Source organism: Anomaloglossus baeobatrachus, chromosome 5, assembly GCF_048569485.1.
Source record: "Anomaloglossus baeobatrachus isolate aAnoBae1 chromosome 5, aAnoBae1.hap1, whole genome shotgun sequence".
NCBI lineage: Eukaryota > Metazoa > Chordata > Amphibia > Anura > Aromobatidae > Anomaloglossus > Anomaloglossus baeobatrachus.
The window spans coordinates 312,279,969-312,304,810 of record NC_134357.1 but is presented as its reverse complement, the minus strand read 5'-3'; positions in this window follow the sequence as shown (position 1 = coordinate 312,304,810).

Sequence of the window (24,842 nt, the reverse complement as noted above, 5' to 3'; positions counted from 1 at the left end):
AAAAAGTGGAGAAAAAAGTGAAGAAAAAGTGGAGCATAAGAGGAGAAAAAGTGGAGAAAAAGTGGAGAAAAAAGTGGAGAAAAAGTGGAGAAAAAGTGGAGAAAAAGTGGAGATTAAGAGGAGAAAAAGTGGAGAAAAAGTGGAGCATAAGAGGAGAAAAAGTGGAGAAAAAGTGGAGCATAAGAGGAGAAAAAGTGGAGAAAAAAGTGGAGAAAAAGTGGAGAAAAAAGTGGAGAAAAAGTGGAGAAAAAGTGGAAAAAAAGTGGAGAAAAAGTGGAGCATAAGAGGAGAGAAAGTGGAGAAAAAGTGGAGAAAAAGTGGAGAAAAAGTGGAGCATAAGAGGAGAAAAAGTGGAGAAAAAAGTGGAGAAAAAGTGGAGAAAAAGTGGAGCATAAGAGGAGAAAAAGTGGAGAAAAAGTGGAGAAAAAGTGGAGAAAAAGTGGAGCATAAGAGGAGAAAAAGTGGAGAAAAAAGTGGAGAAAAAGTGGAGAAAAAGTGGAGCATAAGAGGAGAAAAAGTGGAGAAAAAATTGGAGAAAAAAGTGGAGAAAAAGTGGAGAAAAAGTGGAGAAAAAGTGGAGAAAAAAATGGAGAAAAAGTGGAGAAAAAGTGGAGCATAAGAGGAGAAAAAGTGGAGAAAAAGTGGAGAAAAAGTGGAGAAAAAGTGGAGCATAAGAGGAGAAAAAGTGGAGAAAAAAGTGGAGAAAAAGTGAAGCATAAGAGGAGAAAAAGTGGAGAAAAAGTGTAGAAAAAGTGGAGCATAAGAGGAGAAAAAGTGGAGAAAAAGTGGAGCATAAGAGGAGAAAAAGTGGAGAAAAAAGTGGAGAAAAAGTGGAGAAAAAGTGGAGCATAAGAGGAGAAAAAGTGGAGAAAAAGTGGAGAAAAAGTGGAGAAAAAGTGGAGCATAAGAGGAGAAAAAGTGGAGAAAAAAGTGGAGAAAAAGTGGAGCAAAAGAGCAGCATAAGAGGAGAAAAAGTGGAGAAAAAAGTGGAGAAAAAAGTGGAGAAAAAAGTGGAGAAAAAGTGGAGAAAAAGTGGAGAAAAAGTGGAGAAAAAGTGGAGAAAAAAATGGAGAAAAAGTGGAGAAAAAGTGGAGAAAAAGTGGAGATTAAGAGGAGAAAAAGTGGAGTAAAAGTGGAGCATAAGAGGAGAAAAAGTGGAGAAAAAGTGGAGAAAAAGTGGAGAAAAAGTGGAGCATAAGAGGAGAAAAAGTGGAGAAAAAAGTGAAGAAAAAGTGGAGCATAAGAGGAGAAAAAGTGGAGAAAAAGTGGAGAAAAAGTGGAGAAAAAGTGGAGCATAAGAGGAGAAAAAGTGGAGAAAAAGTGGAGCATAAGAGGAGAAAAAGTGGAGAAAAAGTGGAGAAAAAGTGGAGCATAAGAGGAGAAAAAGTGGAGAAAAAGTGGAGCATAAGAGGAGAAAAAGTGGAGATTAAGAGGAGAAAAAGTGGAGAAAAAGTGGAGCATAAGAGGAGAAAAAGTGGAGAAAAAGTGGAGAAAAAGTGGAGCATAAGAGGAGAAAAAGTGGAGCATAAGAGGAGAAAAAGTGGAGAAAAAAGTGGAGAAAAAGTGGAGAAAAAGTGGAGATTAAGAGGAGAAAAAGTGGAAAAAAAGTGGAGCATAAGAGGAGAAAAAGTGGAGAAAAAAGTGGAGAAAAAAGTGGAGAAAAAGTGGAGAAAAAAATGGTGAAAAAGTGGAGCACCCTTTGGTACCTTTCATGTGGCACTAAGGGGTGCTTAGCTTTGTATTTAGCCAAAAAAATGAAAAAAAAATGACGTAGGGTTCCCCCTAGTTTTGTAGCCAGCTAGGGTAAAGCAGACGGCTGCAGCCTGCAGACCACAGCTGGCAACCTCACCTTGGCTGGTAATCCAAAACTGAGGGCACCCCACGCTGTTATTTTAAATTAAATAAATAATTAAAAAAAAAAACACGTAGGGGTCCCCCAAAATTGGATCACCAGCCAAGGTAAAGCAGACAGCTGGGGCCTGATATTCTCAGACTAGGGAGGTCCATGGTTATTGGAATCTCCCCAGCCTAAAAATAGCAGGCCGCAGCCGCCCCAGAAGTGGCGCATCCATTAGATGCGCCAATCTTGGTGCTTCGCCCCAGCTCATCCCGCGCCCTGGTGCGGTGGCAAACGGGGTAATATATGGGGTTAATACCAGATGTGTAATGTCACCTGGCATCAAGCCCTGGGGTTGGTGAGGTCAGGCGTCTATCAGATACCCGACATCACCAACCCAGTCAGTAATAAAAAAAAATAGACGACAAACACATTTTTATTTGAAAAAACACTCCCCAAAACATTCCCTCTTTAACCAATTTATTAGATTGAAAAACAAATCCAGGTCTGGTGTAATCCAAGGGGTTGCCATGACGATCCACACTGTCCCAGTCAATGAAGAGCAGGATGTTCCCCATTGGCTGGGAGAGCAATGCAGTGACCTGAGCTAACATCAATGGGTCAGCCCAGGTCACTGCAGGGGGGTGACAAGTGCTGCTGTCAGCGAGGTACATTACCTGCGCTGATCTCCAGCACACTGCCAGCCCCTGTCACTGAGGTCAATGACCGGCGCCTTCACATCAAGTATCGCGAGAGGTCCGTGACGTCACCGCCAGTGTCAGTCTCGGGTCGGAAGCGAGAGGTGATGTGACAAGCGGCGGCCATGGAGGACAGTGACAGCGCTGAGGTCGGGATGGCGGGACTTCATCACCGCAGGTAAGCCGAGCGGGGGGGGGGGGGGGTGTGTGAGAGTGTGTGTGTGCGTGTGTGTATATGTATGCATACATGCCGCGGGCAGGAGGGGGCGGGGTGAGCTGAGCGGGAAGTGTGGGCTTCCTGCACGTAACTAAGATAAACATCGGGTTACTAACCAAAGCGCTTTGCATGGATACCCGATGTTTATCTTGGTTACCAGCTTGTGGCAGGCTGCCAGCGATGGCTCCTGCACACTGTAGCTGGGAGGGGGGGGGGGTGTGCGTGAGTGAGAGTGTGTGTGTGTGTGTATATGTATGTATACATGCCGCGGGCAGGAGGGGGCGGAGTGAGCTGAGCAGGAAGTGTGGGCTTCCTGCACGTAACTAAGATAAACATCGGGTTACTAACCAAAGCGCTTTGCTTGGATACCCGATGTTTATCTTGGTTACCAGCTTGTGGCAGGCTGCCAGCGATTGCTCCTGCACACTGCAGCTGTAAAAAGCCCTGCTTTTTGCTGCTAGAACCGTTCTCGAACGTATCTAGAACTATCGAGCTTTTGCAAAAAGCTCGAGTTCTAGTTCGATCTCGAACAGCCCCAAAAATCACTCGAGCTTAGAACTGGAGAACCTCGAACCGCGAACCGCGCTCAACTCTAGTCACGTCGTAAGGGACGCACATCCGGCATCGTAAGTTATATTGTAGCGTGTGACAGCTACGTGCGATTGCGATTGAACTTTAAAACGTTCATCGTATGCACATCGTTCAATTGCTAAAAATTAAACATGAGGTTGTTCAATGTTCTCGAGGTAGCACACATCGCAGTGTGTGACACCCCGGAAGCGATGAACAGATCTTACCTACGTCCTGCGGCTCCCGCCAGCAATGCAGAAGGAAGGAGGTGGGCGGGATGTTTACGCCCGCTCATCTCCGCCCCTCCGCTTCTATTGGCCGGCTGCCGCGTGACGTCGCAGTGACGCCGAATGTTCCTCCCACTCCAGGAAGTGGACGTTCGTCGCCCACATCGAGGTCGTATGGAAGGGTAAGTACGTGTGACGGGAAATAATTGTTTGTGCAACACATACGCACGTTTGTGCCGCACATACGATGGGGGCGGTTACGATCGCATACAATATCGTATGCTTAATCATAACGTGTAAAGCAGGCTTTACTCTGTGTTTCTGAGACTACTAGTGTTTTTTTTCTGACTTTAGCTGTACAATCTATAATATAAATTGAATTAACATTTAACCATGATTGCTTTTATCAGAAATTTTATGAATGTGCAAATGTAACTCCAAACTATTCCGTTAAACAGATTTACAACTAGAATCTCCATAATTGAAATATAGGAGCAACCAAAAGCTATACATTAGCCAGGTTGGTCTATGCAGATAGATTACACTGCTCTACATCAATTTTGCTAAGTACAAGAAAGCATATGATCTTTATGAATTTTTGCTGAATACAAAAATCACATCCATTTGTTCCAGTCATATCCAGTTTTATTTACAGTAAAAACGTAATATTATATATAATTTTTATTATTTAGTTAGTTAAATATGTAAAAAGAAATTCTGAATATCATATCGGAACAACTAAAAAAAAGACTGTTTATTTAGCAGTTTAGTTAGTTAAATATGTAAAAAGAAATGCTGAATATCAAATCGAATCGAATTTGGAGCGCCCCCTGAGGAAAATATCGCATGAAACGCGCATCGGGGTTCAGCGGTATTCAGGACTTGTGACCATCCTAATGTATTGTGCTCCTATAATGATTTATATAATTTGTACTTATCCATATATTTTTGGCACTTGTTAAGCTTGGGGACCTTTAATGATATTAATATCTAGGATATACATAACTTTTACCATTTGTCACTGCACTAGGCACTTTACAAAACCTATTATTCCACGGCTAATATTTGGGAAATCGATACGGTCCGGTATTTATGTTTTATATTTATTCTGCACATGATATTTTTAATGTTAAAAATTAATAATCTATATTTTATATTATTAATTTGTCACTATCCCTTTCATTTGAATCTTTGGGGGTATTCTTTGGTTTTTTTTTGACCTGCTTGAATATCAAATCAGTAAAACTAATAGGAAGACTGTTTATTTAGCAGTTTAAAACTGCAGAATACACCCATAAAGACAGCTTGAAATCTGACTGCAGCATTCAGTTGATCAACAGGCTTACGAGTCGCAGCAAATTTAACTCGACTAAAAAGGTTTTTCTTTGATATGGCCTTCAACACTAGAACAGTTTATGGACTATGCATGCATTAATGACACTGACATATTCTGTTACATTTGTGGTAGTTTTACAATACCCAAACATAGGACAAATATATATGAGTTTGTGCATTAAAGGGAACCTGTCAGGTCCCCTATGTCCTCCAACCCAACAGCATTCACATCTGTAAGACTAAATTCTCTGCCTAATCAACCCTTTAGAATGTAATTCACTTAACTCAATATTTATAACCTCTGCTTTTCGAATGCTAATTAGGACTTTGACTAGTCGATCAGGCATTAGTCTCCCAGGTCAAGTTGGCCTTCTTTCCATGTTATCACATGCCATGGGTAAGATAACATGATTTCCATGGGCCAGCGTCATCGCCAGTACTTGGAAATTTCATGAATGCGTGCAGATCAATTCGGCAGCATAACTACACTTCTGAAGCCAGGTGTATGCATTCCTGTTTCATAGAGGCACACTGCGCAAAGGCACACTGAGCATATTTGGAAGTAGAAAAGCTGTCCTTTCAATCATGCGCAGTGCGCCTTTCTAAAGGTGGGACGTGTACACCCAGCTTAAGAGGTGCAATGACTGCTGAAATGAGTCGCGTGCATGAATGAGATTTCTAGGAGCTCACGATGATGCTAGCTTGTGGAAATCATATCATACCAACAGGGTCATGAAAACATGGAAGAGGGCCCCATTGACTAATTAAAACTCTAATTAGCATAGGAAAAGTGGAGAATAAGTACTTTTTTCAAAACAAGAGTTAAGTGAATAACATTATACAGGGCAGGTTAGGCAGAAAAGGTAGTCATACACATGTGAATACCGCTGGTTTGGAGGGCATGGGGAACCTGACAGGTTCCCTTTAACCTTATCATGCATATTTCTGGGCTTAAACTGGGTGACCAGGAAAGACCTTAGGCACTACATAAAGTGTGCAGGACATGTTTTGTTAACTTAAGAGAGTGGACTAAGGGTCAGAGAAAAAAACTCAGCTTTCGAGTTCCAATGGTTTGGTGAAAGCCTCAAAACCATGCTGATTACTGCTTCTTCTGTATGGTAAATATTATAGGCATAAACACAAAGAAAAAATCTTCCATCCAATATCCAAATTTCCCCTCAGCTCTAATACAGGTTGCTCACTGATTCCAGTACCTAGCTACACTATGAAAATGTCTGATGACGTTGAATACTCAGTCCAATTTTTCCAAAGACACCGATGATGACGATTTCATGGCCTCAGAAATTGATGCCAGAATGTGCTAGCCATAAATTCGAGCTGAATTGAATGACCTGGTATGAGATTTCTATCAGCTGAAGTTGTCTGTAGAGTTACTTTGTTCAAGGCTAAACAAAAAAGTCATGCTTGCTCTGGGTACCACATTTATGTAATGTAACAGAGAAAAACATTGTCTGAAATATTTCCATATGGATGAGGAGCTTGCATACTGCATTCATGTCAAAGGGCTTATTGAGTTAATGGGATGGGATAGTTATCGAACTAAAGAATAGAGTATTTTTATTGACAGTTCATTGAGAAGACTAAAGTGTCTGTTGCTTCATAGCAGCAATAAACAAGCTTCCACGTTAAATATTAAAGGAACTTATAAATGCATGAGAACCATTGTCCCCAAAATCTGCTGCAATTTATACACTAAATTATGGGTCTCCCTGGCCTGAGAATACCAGCCACCAGCTGTCAGCATTATTATGACTGGGTATCAAAATTGGGGGGAGCAAATGCCATTTTGAATTTATTTATTTAAATAATTAAAAAAATATGCCAGGAGGGTCCCTCTTATTTTGATACACAGCCAAGATAAGCACACGGCTAAGGCCTGCAGCCTGTAGCTGTGGGCTTTATCTGTGCTGGGTAACATAATATGGAGGAACCCTACACCAATTTTTTTATTTACTTATTTTTAAACCATTATAGAGACATGGAGGTATGTGTGATTCCAAACAATCAGAGATGCCGTCAGAAAGGGAGATGGTGCGGTCTGACTGCACCTAATCTCATGCCAGGAGTGCTGATGGGCAGGGGAAGCAGTGAATACATATGAGAGTAATGAGTGGCCCTGGAAATAGTGTTACAGCTGCGCTGGATACCGTATTTTTCGGACTATAAGACGCACCACACCATAAGACGCACCCTGGTTTTAGAGGAGGAAAATAGGAAACTAAAATTTTAAGCAAAAAGTGTGGTCATGACACACTGTTATGGGGCGAGGATCTGCTGCTGACACTGTTATGGGGGGAATGTCCCCAAATTCTCTACTAAGGTACCCCATCCTTGTAATGATCCTCCTGCCTTGTATATGATCCCATTCTTGTATATATGTCCCTCATCCTGGTATAGCCCCCATCCTGATAAATACCCCCATCCTGGTATATGGCCTGCATCCTGTGTGTTACGGGGGCTGTCTGATTATAAAACCTAAAGGAATGTCAGACAGTCAGGGTCCACCGTGCAAAGACTCTGCTGCAAACTATGGCAGAGGATAAGGGGTATATAAGTGTGCCACTGTAAAAAATAATAGCACAAGTGCAGAGTGCAATACCTCTGTTAAACTCACAGAGGAATATAATTAGAAAATAAAGCAATTCCTCCCTTACTTGGAGGGTGTGTGGAATGGTCTCTGTTAAAGATCACAGAGACAAAAGCAGTGAGTGTGAATTGGCACCTACCTAGGTCCGTTCCTCTAGTGGTGCCAGGAGACGGACAGCAGCGTAAGCCGCACAAAGCTCCTACCTGCGTTCGCTCCACTAGTGTGCGAGGACACGAACCACTAGATATGGCACCTGCCTAGGTCCGCTCTTCTAGTGGTGCAAAAGAGACGGACAGCAGCGTAAGCCACACAAAGCTCCTACCTGCGTTCGCTCCACTAGTGTGCGAGGACACGAACCACTAGATATGGCACCTGCCTAGGTCCGCTCTTCTAGTGGTGCAAAAGAGACGGACAGCAGCATAAGCCGCACAAAGCTCCTACCTCTGTTTGCTCGCCTAGTGTGCGAGGATACGTACAACTGCCAGACGCAGTATAAGGAACGTTACCCTAGCGGCAACGTCCACCTACGAGTAGAATCACAAGGCCCAGCCGGACCATGTGCCTCAGGCACCTGCCTATGTCCGCTCCACTAAGAGGTAAGGATACGGACTGCAGCCGAAGCTGTAAGGTATAAGAACGCTACCCTGCCGGTAGCGCTCACCTAACATAGACAGAGAGATGCCTAGAGGGACGTGCACAGGGCGTCTACCCTCATGCATGAACCAAGAGGACTGAGCGCCGGGCGGCGTGCGTCAGGGTCTTATATAGACTTTGTGCTTCATCCAAGATGGAGGACACCAGAGCCAATCCGCTGCCAGAATGACAGCAATGACGTCACGCTGGCCTATCACCGAGCAAAGCGTCACAAGCACATGACCAGCGACCAATCGGCATAGAAGGTGTCAGAAACATGTGACCTCGTGTCAGCGATGATGTCACCCGCACATGTGCAATGGCTCCAAGATAGGACTTAGTCTCCAGCGCTTGCAGATGTGCAGTAGCAAGAAATCCGGACATACTCTCCAGAGCCACAGCAACCGTAACAGTACCTCCCCCTCAAGGGCCCCTCTCCCGGTGACGCAGGTAATCGGCAACTAAGTCGGGAGCATGGACAGCCTCCTCAGGCTCCCAAGAGCGATGTTCCGGGCCATAGCCTTCCCAATCTATCAAGAAGAACCTGCGCCCTCTAACCATCTTAGAACCAACTATGGCTCGTACCTCATAGCTAGAGCGAGAGGAATCAGAGGCAGGAGAGTGCACTTCACGAGCGTGAGATAAAATAGCCGGCTTCAGCAGTGAAACATGGAATTTGTCATGGATCCTAAGATGGACGGGTAACTTCAATTGGTAGACTACAGGATTTACCTGTCGAAGAACCTCATAAGGACCCATGAACCGAACGGACACCGTCTTCATACGGTCCTTAGCTCCTTGGATCGACTCTTGAGTCCGATCCCAAACCTCTCTGGCATTAGTTGCCCAGTCGGCCACAAGAGGAGAAGGTGCAGCAGCGGGAAACGGTACCGGTACCCTAGGGTGTTGCCCATTATTGAGTACGAATGGTGTCTGCCCAGTGGCATCAGCCAGCGAATTGTTAAGGGCAAATTCTGCCAGGGTAGGAGGGAGGACCAGTTATCGTGGTTCTCAGCAACAAAGTGTCGAAGGTATATAATCATGGATTGATTGGTACGCTCAACCAAACCATTGGTCTCCGGATGGTATGCCGAAGAGAGATTCAACTCAATTTGCAGAAGGCTACAAAGATCTCGCCAGAAACGGGAAGCAAATTGCGGGCCTCTATCACAAATGATACGATCTGGCATCCCGTGAAGCCTAAAGACATGCTTGAGGAATAGTTTGGCTAATACCCTGGAAGACGGAATTCTCGATAACGGTACGAGATGAACCATCCGGGAGAAATGGTCCGTAATGACCCACACAAATCTATGTCCCTGTGAACACGGAAGATCACCCACAAAGTCCATGCCTACCACCTCCCATGGTCTATCTGGCACTGGTAAAGGATGCAAGAGCCCAGCCGGTCTCTGCCGTAATGGACAGTTGCGAGCACATGAGTAGCAGGAACCGACATATCTCTTGACGTGGCTGGCTAAGTGTGGCCACCAATACCACCTCTCGAGTAACTCTCGTGTCCGCCTAATACCAAAATGCCCACCCACCTTTGAGGTGTGGGCCCACGACAGTATATCATTCTGTCGATTAGGCGGCACAAAGGTCTTGCACGGTGGGATTTGGTCTAACGTCACAGGGGAGAGCGTATGAAAAACCCTGGAGGGAAGGATAAGACGAGGTTCGTCAATCTCTTCCTGGGTAGAAACCATAGAGCGAGACACAGCGTCTGCCTTGTTATTCTTACTCCCAGACAGATAGTTGATGGAGAAGTGAAAGCGGGAGAAAAACAAGGACCAGCGGGCTTGGCGAGGATTCAGACGCTGAGCGGTTTAGTTTTTGTAAGTACGTCAGAGTCTTATGGTCTGTATAGACTTGGAAAGGATGTTTCGCTCCTTCCAGCAAGTGACGCCACTCCTCCAAGGCTAATCTCAGGGCGAGCAGTTCCCTATCCCCAATGGTATAGTTTCTCTCTGCCGGTGAAAAGGTTTTAGCAAAGAAGAAACATGGCCTTTTTCTACCTGCACCGTTCTTTTGATACAAGACCGCACCAGCACCCACTGAAGAGGCATCAACCTCCAAGAGGAAGGGCTTATTCTCATCGGGTCTTTGAAGAACGGGAGCAGTTTAAAAGTGTCTTTTTACTGCCTCAAAAGCCTGGGATGTCTCAGTAGACCAGACTTTTGGATTAGCACCTTTCTTAGTCAAGGCCACCAAAGGGGCCACCAAAGTAGAGAAAAGGGGTAATAATTTATGAATCCTAAGAAGCGGTGCACCGCCTTCAAGGAATGAGGTTCGGACCATTCCAGGACAGCAGAGAGCTTCGCAGGATCCATGGCCAGACCCTCTTGTGAGATAATGTAGCCCAAAAAAGGCAAGGATGACTGCTCGAATACACATTTTTCGAGTTTAGCAAACAAAGAGTGCTCCCTTAAACGGGAAAGGACACAAACGACATCCTGACGATGAGTCTCCAGATCAGGAGAAAAAAATCAGGATGTCGTCCAGATACACCACGACAGAGGATAACAGTAAATCCCTGAACACATCGTTTACGAAGTCCTGAAATACTGCGGGTGCATTACATAAACCAAAAGGCATGACGAGGTATTCATAGTGACCGTCTCGGGTGTTAAAAGCGGTCTTCCATTCGTCACCCTCTCGAATTCGTACCAAGTTATACGCACCCCGCAGATCCAACTTCGTAAAAACCTGAGCTCCCCTCAGTCTGTCAAAGAGCTCCGAAATTAAAGGTAACGGGTATTTGTTCTTTATTGTGATTGCGTTGAGACCCTTGTAATCTATGCAGGGACGCAAATCACCCTCTTTCTTCCGAACAAAGAAAAACCCAGCTCCCGCGGGAGAGACAGACTTACGAATGAACCCCTTCTCTAAACTCTCTCTTATATAGGTCGACATGGCCTCCGACTCAGGTATCGACAGGGGGTAAACCCTGCCCTTAGGTGGACCGATCCTGGGATAAGGTCTATGGCACAGTCATTTGGCCTATGGGGTGGAAGAACCTCAGCACCCTGTTTGGAGAACACGTCAGCAAAATCCAAATAGGGTGTAGGTATGGGAGAGAGATCAGTTGATGCAACCGCAACGACCTTAGGTGGTAAGGGAAGACATCGGGACTGACATTTCGAACCCCAACTAATAATTCTGTCAGACTCCCAGTCAATGTGAGGAGCATGAGTCCGAAGCCACGGGAGACCCAGAAGGACGTCGTCTATACCCTCAGGCAAAACAAGAAAAGAAATCTCCTCTATGTGACCCTGAGGCAGGGAAAGGCGCAAGGGAACTGTCCTCAATGTAATGGAGTCAGACAACATAGTCCCATTAACAACACGGACAGGGGGAGTCCAAAATTGATAAAGCAGCGAGTCTCGGAGAGGTAATTATTATGGGGGAGAGGTAATTATTATGGGGGACTTTAACTATCCTGATATAAATTGGGGAACAGAAACTTGCAGTTCCAGCAAAGGAAATAGATTTTTGATAACAATGAAAGATAATTACCTTTCACAAATGGTACAGGACCCCACAAGAGGGGGAGCACTACTAGACCTTGTACTAACCAATAGGCCAGACCGCATATCAAATATACAAGTTGGGGGTTACTTGGGGAATAGTGATCACAAAATAATAAGTTTTCATGTATTCTTTAGTAAGATGTATAGTAGAGGGGCTACAAGGACACTAAACTTCAGGAAAGCAAATTTTAAACGGTTGAGAGATGATCTTAGTGCAATAAACTGGGATGATGTACTAAGTAATAAAAGTACACAAAGCAAATGGGAGACTTTTATGAGCATCCTGAATAGGGCTTGTGCAGAAAATATACCCTATGGGAACAAACATGCTAGAAATAGGAGGAAACCCCTATGGCTAAATAGAGCTGTAAGGGAAGCAATAAAAGAAAAACAGAAAGCCTTAAAAGAATTAAAGAGGGTAGGTAGTGATGAGGCATTATATAATTATAGAAAATTAAATAAAATATGTAAAAAGCAAATTAAGTTAGCTAAGTTTGAGACAGAGAGACTCATTGCGAGAGAAAGTAAAAATAATCCTAAAATATTCTTTAACTACATAAACAGTAAAAAACTGAAAAGCGATAGTGTTGGCCCCCTTAAAAATAGTCTTGGTGAAATGGTGGAAGGGGATGAGGGTAAAGCCAACCTGCTGAATGACTTTTTTTCTACGGTTTTTATACAAGAAAATGCCATGGCAGATGACATGACCAGTGATGCCATAAATTCACCCTTGAATATTACCTGCTTAACCCAGCAGGAAGTACGCCGCCGCCTCGAAATCACTAAGGTTGACAAATCTCCGGGCCCGGATGGCATACACCCCAGAATACTACAGGAATTGAGTTCTGTGATAGATAGACCATTATTTTTAATCTTCTCAGATTCCTTAATAACAGGGTCGGTACCGCAGGACTGGCGCATAGCAAATGTGGTGCCAATATTCAAAAAGGGGACAAAAACTGAGCCGGGAAATTATAGGCCGGTAAGTTTAACCTCTACGGTTGGTAAAATCCTTGAGGGTTTCTTGAGAGATGCTATACTGGAGTATCTCAAGAAAAATAACCTTATGACAGAGTATCAACATGGGTTTATGAGGGATCGATCCTGTCAAACTAATTTGATCAGCTTCTATGAAGAGGTAAGTTCAAGCCTGGACCAGGGAAATGCAGTGGATGTTGTGTATATGGACTTTTCAAAAGCTTTTGATACGGTGCCACACAAAAGGTTGGTACATAAAATGAGAATAATGGGGATAGGGGAAAATATGTGTAACTGGGTTAAAAACTGGCTCAGTGATAGGAAACAAAGGGTGGTTATTAATGGTACGTACTCGGACTGGGTCTCAGTTCATAGTGGGGTACCACAGGGGTCAGTATTGGGCCCGCTTCTTTTCAACATATTTATAAATGACCTTGTTGGGGGCATGCGGAGTAGAATTTCAATATTTGCAGATGATACTAAACTCTGCAGGGTAATCAATACAGAGGAGGATAATTTTATATTACAGGGAGATTTATGTAAATTGGAGGATTGGGCTGAGAAGTGGCAATTGAAGTTTAATGTAGATAAATGTAAGGTCATGCACTTGGGTAGAGGAAATAACATTTATGATTATGTACTTAATTGTAGAACACTGGGTAAAACAGACACAGAAAAAGACTTGGGTGTATGGGTGGATGGTAAACTTCACTTTAGTGGACAGTGTCAGGCAGCTGCTGCCAGGGCTAATAAAATAATGGGATGTATTAAAAGAGGTATAAGTGTTCATGAAAAAAATATAGTTCTACCCCTGTACAAGTCACTAGTGCGACCGCACGTAGAATACTGTGTACAATTCTGGTCACCGATATATAAGAAGGACATAGCTGAACTGGAGAGGGTGCAAAGAAGAGCGACCAAGATTATTAGAGGAATGGGGGGGCTGCAATACGAAGACAGGTTATTAAACTTGGGGTTATTTAGTCTGGAAAAACGAAGGCTTAGGGGAGATCTAATCACAATGTATAAATATATGAGGGGACAGTACAGAGACCTTTCCAAAGATCTATTTACACCTAGGCCTGCGACTGGAACACGGGGGCATCCGCTACGTCTTGAGGAAAGAAGGTTTAATCATAATCACAGACGAGGATTCTTTACTGTACGAGCAGTGAGACTGTGGAATTCTCTGCCGCATGATGTTGTAATGAGTGATTCACTACTAACATTTAAGCAGAGCCTGGATGCCTTTCTTGAAAAATTTAATATAACCAGTTATGTATATTAGATTTTATGACAGGGTATTGATCCAGGGAACTAGTCTGATTGCCGGATGTGGAGTCAGGAAGGAAATTTTTTCCCCATTGGAACTTGTTTGCCACATTGGGGTTTTTTGCCTTCCTCTGGATCAACATGTTAGGCTACGGGTTGAACTAGATGGACTTAGAGTCTCCCTTCAACCTTAAAACTATGATACTATGATACTATGATACTATGAAAATGGCCGCTGTCAGAGGCAGACGTGGATGTGGGAGCTCCTAAAAATCTACAACCATCCAGCTCCCTGGCGGACAATATCCACGTCTAGCCCCCCCTCCAGGTCCTAGGGACACCCCGAGAGAGGAGAGACCCCTATTTGGCTGCTACACCCTACGGGACATCTTCTGGGGACCCTCCAGCGTTGTGGCCAGTGGGGGCAACGGGGGTGGCGAGGCCCGAGTGGTGTGGACCCAGAGAGCTGCAGACACCCGCTAGAAGACGCCGGGAGATAACCGGGGGCTCAGGGGGCGAGGATTGAGAAGAGGAGAAACGACGCCCCTCATCCTTCCCCTCGGCCCGGACCCGTCTCTCCTGACGTCCCGGACGGCTGCGGGTGGAGAACGGCCGCCATCCTGAGTGAGCTCCCGTCCAGCCCTGAAGACTACAGGCGGCGTCGCGGCCCCGAAGCCCTCGGGACTAATCGGGAGATCAGCTGGGCTCCGGAGTCCCGACACCTACCACTTACCAGCCGGGTGGACAACGGGATCAGGCCGAAGACACTGCGGGCTGCCGGGTTCCTCGAGAGGCCGCGTGGAGCCACGGAGACGCGGCGGGAGATCTCGCGACGGCCGGGTGTGAAGTCCCAGGAGTATCGGTAGGGCACAGGAAGAAGATCGGGCGGTGAGTGAGTCCTCCCCCTCTGTACACAGATTGCCCTCGCGGCTCAGTGTCAGGACACGCCGCTAAGGGTTGCTGCTAAGGGAACTTAGAGTCCAGAGACTGGTGCTGAGGACGAGATGCCGGGAAGCATCCCCCTGTGCTGGGGGTCAGACAAGTGGAGGGTGAGGATAGAGGAAGGGACCCGGTTGAAGGGGACCTCTTTTCTAAATTGCAAGGAGGCACCAGGGGACATAGGGGGTTACTTTGCACCCCACCCCTCCCCCTCCTCCACACACTGCAGGGAACCCTGTCGGCCCAGATCTGGACTTCCATTGAATGGCGGGCTAGTTGGAGGCAGGAAAATCTCTCAAATACCGGCCCCATACACCTGCACGGGCACTGAGGCTACAGGAGTGGCCTTTGGAGGAAGATGATATAGAGAGAGGCTACATAGTCGTACCGCCAACATAAAGACTCTCCCCTCTCGCCTCTTTCCACCTCTTTGAGGGAATATAATGTTCTAAAATCTGTGCCATCTGGAGGGAGCGGAGTGGCCTAACCCATACTATACATTCTCTCAAGCATAAAACCACTTATGTCTGACTTTAACATGGTCAAAATCGGCAACGCACGGGCCAGCTCTTTGCCCAGACCAGTCAAATCTACTACCCAGGCTGATGTCGATAAATTTCTTAAAAAACACCTTCATCCAGCTGACGCTAAAACAGGCAGCCCTCAAAGTACGTCTACTAATGACATACAGGATATGGAAGATGATGAAAGTGACACTGAAGGTGCGGATAATAGCAAGAGTCTCCCCATCTCAAGATCTTTTATAAAACGGATCCTTAAAAATGCGTTGGAGCCGGTGGCAAAGGAGCTTTCAGATATCAAACAAGAAATTGGCCAAATTGGACACAGGGTGGAATCCCTCGAAGCGGCCCAAGCCACAATAACCTCCACCTCCAACACTGTCATCTCCTGTCTTCGCCAACAGGAGGATAATATCAATCAAATAGATGCCATTCTGGAAGACCATGAAAATAGAGAAAGGCGAAACAACCTCAGATTAAAGGGTCTTCCAGAGTCGGTAGCAAATGAGGTTCTGATCCCGACCCTACAGGGCATCTTTTCTGATTTGATAGATTCTGACCCTGCTCCAACACTGGAACTGATAAGAGCCCATAGATCGCTGAGACCCCGACCTAAACAAGGGGAACCACCAAGGGATGTTATATGCCGCTTCCTGGACTATCGAGTTAAAGAACTTATTCTTAAAAAAGCCAGAGAAGCGGATTCTATAAGTCATGAAGGCTCTAATATTATGATTTTTCAGGACCTCGCTTCCACCACCCTGACCAAAAGAAGGCTATTACAACCCTTCACAACGGTGTTACGCCAACGCCAGTTTCCGTACCGCTGGTTGTATCCGTTCGGCATCGCTATAACTGCCAATGGAAAACACTATCAAGCCAAAACCTCGGCGGAGATAAGAAGGATTTGTGAAGATTTGGGGATCACATTGGATAAATATCCGGAGCTGGAAATTCATCGTTCGGCGGCTACACTACAAATGCTTCCAGATCCGGCTTCATGGCATAGCCTTACCCCAAAGACCCACAGATCCCGGCGCAAAGCGGCGAAGAAACTGCAGATGAACTCTGAAGGGGAGCCCCCTTGAAGGGGTTTCCTGATTGGGTCTTCTGATATATTTAACTGTTTATGCTAGCTAAAATATGAAGTTATTACAGGGGTTTTGCACTTTTTGTTCCCTCTTAAGGCACACTCTCTTTTGTTTGAGTTTCAAATAGTTGAAAATGTTGATACTAATACCTTGTTCTTCTTTAAACCTTTCTCTACTCCCCAGTCTCTCTGTCTTCTTCACTCTCTCATTGGTCATAGGTCCGGTCCATTCATCCCGATGGGAAAAGAACAGATTGTCCTTCCGCTTGCACCAATATGGCATCACATCATAAGGTATTTACGGTAATAAGCCTTAATGCACATGGCCTGAACTCCCCTGTACAAAGGTCACAGACCTTGAATAGCCTAAAAAAGAGGCATGCCGATATGATATTCTTCCAAGAAACGCATTTTCGTGAAAGCAAAATTCCAAGCTTTACCAAAGCACACTATAACACTTGGTTTCATGCCCCTTCCACACGCAAAGGCTCTAGAGGAGTTTCCATAGCACTCGCTAAGGATATACCCTTTTTAGCTCAAGATATCGCTACTGACCCTGAGGGTCGATATATTTTCGTCAAAGGTGTGTTAGCGGGCTCTATGGTAACTCTAGGGAATGTATATGCCCCAAATGTCAAACAGATTCGATGGTTGTTGTCCACGCTCAAAAAATTCCGCAATATTTCAGAAGGTACTCCAATATTGTGCGGTGACTTTAATGTGGCTATGGAGCCCAAATTAGACTCTACTGCTAGAAAAAGTCACCTCTCTTTAAAGGACCTATCTCGGATTAAATGCTCTCTCCAATCCCTCTCTCTAATAGACATCTGGCGCTACCAACACCCCACAGCAAAAGACTTCACATTCTTCTCGAATCCTAATAAATCATACCACAGACTAGACTACATTTTTCTACCTAGACACCTATTACCCAATGTCAACGATTCAGAGATCCAATCAACACCCTACTCTGACCATGCTTATGTTGCAGCTAGTTTCTCACTCCTGAGGCCGTATTGGCTACATCGTACGTGGAGATTGAATGAGTCAATTCTCTCCTCGGAAGAAAATAAGAAACGCATATCTGAATGTCTCCGTAATTACTTTGCAGAGAACAAGGCACCAGATATTGCGGCCCCTTTGTTGTGGGAAGCACATAAGACGGTCATTAGGGGAGAACTGATCTCCATCTCCTCACATCTCAACAAGCAGAGGAATTTGTTCTTGCAGACTCTGTATACTGAGATAGCCACGTTGGAGGCCCAGCATAAGAAGTCCCTTTCCCAACAGACATTAGAACAACTGACTGCGAAGCGCATTGAACTGAGAGATATACTCAATAAACAGTCGGCTAAGTTCTATCTCAGTTGGAGGAATCGTATGTTTCTACATGGGGACAAGGCTTCTAAACTTATGATGTCCATGATAAAAAAAAGACAGGCTCGTACGTTCATACATGCAATTAAAACCTCACAGGGTCACCGTACGCAAGACTATTCTCAAATATCGGATGAATTCCTTCGCTTTTATAAAAATGTATACCAAATTCGACTGGAAGAGTCGGCAATGGAGAGAGATAAGAGGAAATGTGATATACAAAACTACTTAACTAAATTAAATCTCCCGAAACTCTCTAAAATACAACAGGCGTCCTTAGAAAAACCGTTCTCCCGGGCGGAGGTTCAGTCCATCCTGTCCAGGAGCCCCGTGGGGAAGGCTCCAGGTCCAGATGGCCTTCCCATTATCTATTATAAGAAATTCTTTGATATTTTGGAGGATCATCTTTTAGCTTCATGCAACGCTCTTCTACTCGGCGACCCTATACCCAAACAAGCACTGGAGGCACACATATCATTAATACATAAGGATGGGAAAGACCCAGAGTGCTGTGGAAACTATAGGCCCATCTCACTCTTGAATGTGGACCTAAAGATATATGCTAGTTTAATTGCCAACCGTGTGGCAGATATTCTCCCGGATCTCATCTCCCCAGAACAATCAGGGTTTATCAGAGGTAGAGAGGGGAAGGATAACGCACTAAGAGTAATAAACTTAATGCAATACGCCAGGATCCATAAGCTGCCTCTAGTGCTGCTGGGAACGGACGCCGAGAAGGCGTTTGACAGCGTGGACTGGACCTTCTTGCGGGGGACGTTGGAGGCCTTCCATTTTCCCCCAGATACCATACGCGCAATCCTTCAGATGTACACATCACCCACGGCCAGGATTAAAATAAATAATACCCTCACCGACCCTTTTGACATTAAAAATGGTACAAGGCAGGGTTGCCCCTTATCCCCCCTACTCTTTGTCCTGGTCATGGAGCCATTGCTAGCCTCCATACAACAGGACCGAGACATTGAGGGGTTCAATTTACAGGGAGTTCACCACAAGTCCACCGCCTTTGCTGACGATTTGTTGGTGGTAATGTCCAAGCCGGAGAGGGGTTTCCCTGCCTTTATGAAATTATTAGAGGAGTATGGCCGATGGTCTAACTTCAAAATTAACCTATCAAAATCAGAAGAATTAAGTATTAATATCGCCAGCAAAGTTACTAAATCTCTCCAAAACACGTTCCCCTTTAGGTGGCCAAATAGTCACATAACATATTTAGGCATTAAGTTGGGGAAAACCTTCAAATCCCTATTTGATCTCAATTACAAGCCCCTTCTTCCTACACTTACTGCACATATAGCCTCATGGAAGGCTCCCTTCCTCTCGTGGATAGGTCGGAAAAATTTAATTAAAAGCATTATACTCCCAAAGTTTATTTACCTTTTTCAAATGATACCCATACCAATTCCCACATCTTTTCTCTTTCAGTGCAACTCTTTAATATCCAACTATGTCTGGCACAAACATAAACCGAGAATCAACTTTCAAACACTGAGTCTCCCAAGGAACAGGGGGGGCATGGGATTACCCAATATAACATTATATTATCATGCCGCCGTCCTCTCTAGAACGATAGACTGGATTAGACGCCCTCCAACTAAATTGTGGATATCTATAGAAGAATACCTAGCCCCCACACCTCTGCGGGCTATGCTACTTTCCCCTGCTAACCAGAGGGATAAAAGATAAAATGAGCTTACGAGAACCCTCTTGCGCAAATGGAAGGAAAACAGAGAGATATTGGCCCCGCCACTCTCCCCTTTAACCCAAGTTTCCGACATCCTAGATGCCGATGTAAACCAAGCCGCGTCCACGAAATCCCCACTCCTGACCAAAGTGAATGCTCCGTTAGCTGATCTTCTGGTGGACGGCTCTCTGATATCTGAACAGGAGATGGGAATGAACCCAGGCCTCTCTAAGCTCACGTTTCTTCATCATACAAAGTTAAAACATGTGATTCAGCCATTATTACCTCATACTCATCTCGACAGACCTTTAACGGCATTCGAATCTTTTTGCATGCAAACCCGGGCCCCCAGGAAAATTCTTTCTAACCTTTATCATACCCTGCTTACAAAAAAACTGGTGGTAAAGAGAGCATATATACTGAGATGGGAAAGGGACCTGAGTACTACATTTACTGATTTACAAACAAACCAAATTTACAATGCCTCACACGGTCCGTCATGTTGTGTGAGAGTTCAAGAGAATTCATTTAAAGTGATTACGAGGTGGTACATTGTCCCCACCTCGACTAGTACGTGGAGCTCCTCCAACTCAGATCAATGCTGGCGCTGCGAGAGGGACAAGGGTACTTATTTACATGTGTGGTGGACTTGTCCGATTATCCAGACCTTCTGGAGGATGGCATCACAGTTAATATTCGACCTCACAGGCAAACAGGGGGTCCTGGAACCTGGACAAATGCTTCTGAACTTCCCAATGTGGCCTAAAGATAAAGCTTCTTCAAAACTGGCGTCATTTGTAGGCTCAGCTTGTAAGCTTCTCATAGCCCAACTGTGGCGCACAACGAAAATCCCCACTCTCACGCAGCTCTTGCTGAAGATCGATCAATTATATCTCGTCGAAGAACTCTCAGCCCTCTCACGTCAAAATATGCTCTCTTTCCTCCAGGTCTGGGAGGCCTGGCAGGTCTACAAGTCTAAACCTCAATTTTCAGTAGTGACTTCGCAGACGGCAGCATGGGGGACTGCATGCCACCCCTCCCTCCCTCCCTCCCTCCATTGAGATGAGTGACAGCTGTCTAATCATTCTTGCCACGGACTGAACGGATCTAGGACCAAACTCCTCTCCTTTCTTCTCTCCTTTCTTTCTCCCTCCCCTTTCCCATTGTCTCTTAAACCCTCTAACTCTAATTTTGGAATTGAATTTCATGCGATAAAATTCGTTCACCTAGATTTTAGCTCCCCCCCCTACTTCTTGTTCCTTTGAACTTGTTGTTAAAAATTGTTGCATCTTAATACAGAAACCAGGCTACTAAATTACTTCGGGCTTTCCCATTACCCGATGGTTCAGTCTATTCTTTGGAAAGCTCAGACAACACATAAGTAATTTGAGTCATAAAGTTAAAATGGGAAGCAGCTGATGCAAATGTTATTGTATTAGTTAAGACTGTGATTTCTGATGTATGTGAATCTTTATCTTCTTTTGCTTCAATAAACAAAACATTAAAACAAACAACACGGACAGGAATAGGCGCCTCTAACATGATAGAGGGAATATTGTGTCCCTTTACAAATCCTGAGGACACAAAAGTCCCGTCAGCTCCGGAATCCACAAAAGCCATAATAGGCCATGTATTCTCAGAGAATGAGAGCTGACCTGGGATACTACACTTAGAGGGTGCAGAAGACGTCTCTAGTAACCCCCCTCTAATGGTTACTAGGCCTGGGAGTTTCCCTGACGACTAGAACACTTGTTGGCATAGTGCCCAGCCTTACAACGTACGTAACATATAGGAGGACCAGACTTGCGTAGTCTGGAGGACGTATGACCTAACTCCATAGGAGTGGAAGATGTTTCAGATGCTGAGGAAGATGGTAGTGGACCCTCAACAACTGGAATAGCCCGATGCTTAGGGCGTGAGGAAAAGACCTCGAGTCTACTTTCCCTATGGCGTACGTCGATCCTCGTTGCTACTGTGATCAAGTCCTCCAGAGAAGCAGGGACCTCACGAGTAGCAAGGGCATCCTTGACATAGCCTGCCAACCCTCTCCAGAAGATAGGAATCAACACCTTCTCTGGCCAATCTAGTTCTGCCACCAGAGTTCTAAAAGCAATGGCATAAGAACTAGTGGATAACGAACCCTGAGATAGATCTAAGAGTCTCAGGGCCGCATCATGGGTAACCTGCGGACCCATGAATACCGCTTTAAGAGCATCAAGAAAGTCTTGATGTCTCAGAGTAACCACATCAGAGCGCTCCAATAAGGGAGTCGCCCATTCTAAGGCTTTGTCCTGAAGTAAGGAGATGATAAAGCCTACTCTGGACCTCTCCGTAGAGAAGCGAGAAGAGTTGACCTCTAGGTGTATCTGACACTGACTAATGAAAACACGACATGATCTGGCATCGCCAGAATATCTGTTTGACAGAGCAAGTCGAGGATCATGTGCAGATGTCACCATGGTCTGAGGTTTATCCTCTATACTCTTGAGCCGCGACTCAAGTACTTGTATGTAACGGTGTAACTGCTGATATTCTGCCATAACTGACAGACCCTTGGCTCAGTCCTAATGTTACTGGGGCTGTCTGATTATAAAACCTAAAAGAAAGTCAGACAGTCAGGGTCCACCGTGCAAAGACTCTGCTGCAGACTATGGCAGAGGATAAGGGGTATATAAGTGTGCCACTGTAAAAAATAATAGCACAAGTGTAGAGTGCAATACCTCTGTTAAACTCACAGAGGAATATAATTAGAAAATAAAGCAATTCCTCCCTTACTTGGAGGGTGTGTGGAATGGTCTCTGTTAAAGATCACAGAGACAAAAGCAGTGAGTGTGAATTGGCACCTACCTAGGTCCGTTCCTCTAGTGGTGCCAGGAGACGGACAGCAGCGTAAGCCGCACAAAGCTCCTACCTGCGTTCGCTCCACTAGTGTGCGAGGACACGAACCACTAGATATGGCACCTGCCTAGGTCTGCTCTTCTAGTGGTGCAAAAGAGATGGACAGCAGCGTAAGCCACACAAAGCTCCTACCTCTGTTCGCTCGCCTAGTGTGCGAGGATACGAACAACTGCCAGACGCATTATAAGGAACGTTACCCTAGCAGCAACGTCCACCTACGAGTAGAATCACAAGGCCCAGCCGGACCATGTGCCTCAGGCACCTGCCTATGTCCGCTCCACTAAGAGGTAAGGATACGGACTGCAGCCGAAGCTGTAAGGTATAAGAATGCTACCCTGCCGGTAGCGCTCACCTAACATAGACAGAGAGATGCCTAGAGGGACGTGCACAGGGCGTCTACCCTCATGCATGAACCAAGAGGACTGAGCGCCAGGCGGCGTGCGTCAGGGTCTTATATAGACTTTGTGCCTCATCCAAGATAGAGGACACCAGAGCCAATCCGCTGCCAGAATGACAGCAATGACATCACGCTGGCCTATCACCGAGCAAAGCGTCACAAGCACATGACCAGCGACCAATCGGCATAGAAGGTGTCAGAGACATGTGACCACGTGTCACAAGCACATGACCAGTGGCCAATCAGATTAGAAGGTGTCAGAGACATGTGACCTCGTGTCAGCAATGATGTCACCCGCACATGTGCAATGGCTCCAAGATAGGACTTAGTCTCCAGCGCTTGCACATGCGCAGTAGCAAGAAATCCGGACATAGTCTCCAGAGCCACAGCAACTGTAACACTGTGGCACACAAAAAAATTAACATTTATACTCACCTTTCCTCCCTCCAGCAGCATCGCTCGTCTTCCTGTCTGTGCCAGCAGCTGCGCCGCTGACCTGTGTGGAGCCGGTCACCGTTCCCTGCAGCATCACGATGTCCTCCTGTCTGCCGGCTCGCTGATGTGTGTGGAGACTAGCGGTGCGCACAGGGATGATGTCATCACTATGCTCACCGTTCTCTACACAGATCAGTGGGCCAGCAGACAGGAGAACATCGTGATGCTGCAGGGAATGGTGAGTACTTATTCACTGCCCCCCGCGCTGATGATGACGTGCGGGGGCAGTGAATATAGCCACACATGATCACTCCAGGCTGTAGTTGCCAGGGGTGATCATGCAAGCCGGCTGCTAATTATGCACATATACCCTGCCCACCTGTCAGTGCTGGCTACAGCACTGAGAGATGATGGGCGGGAGGATACATGCATATAAAATGAGCAGGCCCACGTGGTCCCGTCAGGTGCTGCTACAACTTGCACATGCCGCCAATGAACCGCTCCACCACAGCACCCTCATTCCCTGCAGGCATGACCAACATTCAGACTATAAGATGCACCTCCCCACTTTCCCCCAACATTTGGGGGAAAAAAGTGCGTCTTATAGTCCGAAAAATACGGTACTTGGTAAGTATAACGCTCCGGCTTTATTTCCTATTTTCTTTCTTTTTTCTTTATTTTTTTTTTTATCTGGGTGTCCAAATCAAAATAGTTACACAGAGTTCCCTGAGAACTCCATGATTGGGGTCAGTGCACGAATACTAGGTATCTGGTACAGACCCCAAACTTTAGAGTTCGGCTTCGCCCATCACTAATTGCTGGATATTATGTGGCGACCTGAAGGTTAGATCAATTGTTCTAGGACAACAAAGTGGATACACAAAATTTCCTTGCTTCTTGTGACTTTGGGATAGCTCACCAAAGGCAGAATATTATACAAGAAAACAATGGCCCTCTAGAGAGAAATTTAAAATCGGGGAAAAGAATATCAAGAAGGAATCACTTGTTAATTCTCAGAAAGTGTTGCTCACCCCACTGCATATAAAATTGGGATTCATGAAACAGTTTGTTAAAGCTTTGGATCGAGATATTGAGTCCTTATGGGTGCGTGCCCCTGATCAGTGTTTGCAGCGTTTTTGATTCAGCGTGTTTTTGCTGCATCCAAAATCCTGCATTGTACAGTACAAGCACAGTGGATGGAAAACTTACCTGCAGTACGGCTTTCCGAGCCACAAGCATGTCAATTCTTTGCTGCAGAGTCGCAAGTGTTCTCCCTGGGAGAATACAAGTGAGAGACTGCAGTGCCCAGAACCCTGATTATGGGCATGGCAGCTGCGGTTTTCTGCGCTCCCCTGTGGAGGAGACTCACGGCCTCGCAGGTCAGGACCCGCAGCATCCAGGGTGCCTCAGGTCCTGATCATGGGCACGTACCCTTTTAGAGAATGCATGACACTCTTCTCTCAACATTTTTTTCATTACCTGTAATTTGGCACCCAGGCATTCAAGAGGTACTGGGGATCCCAGAGTCTTGAGGTTGTTTGTGCAGTTCTCTTCCCTGGGCAAACATTGCTG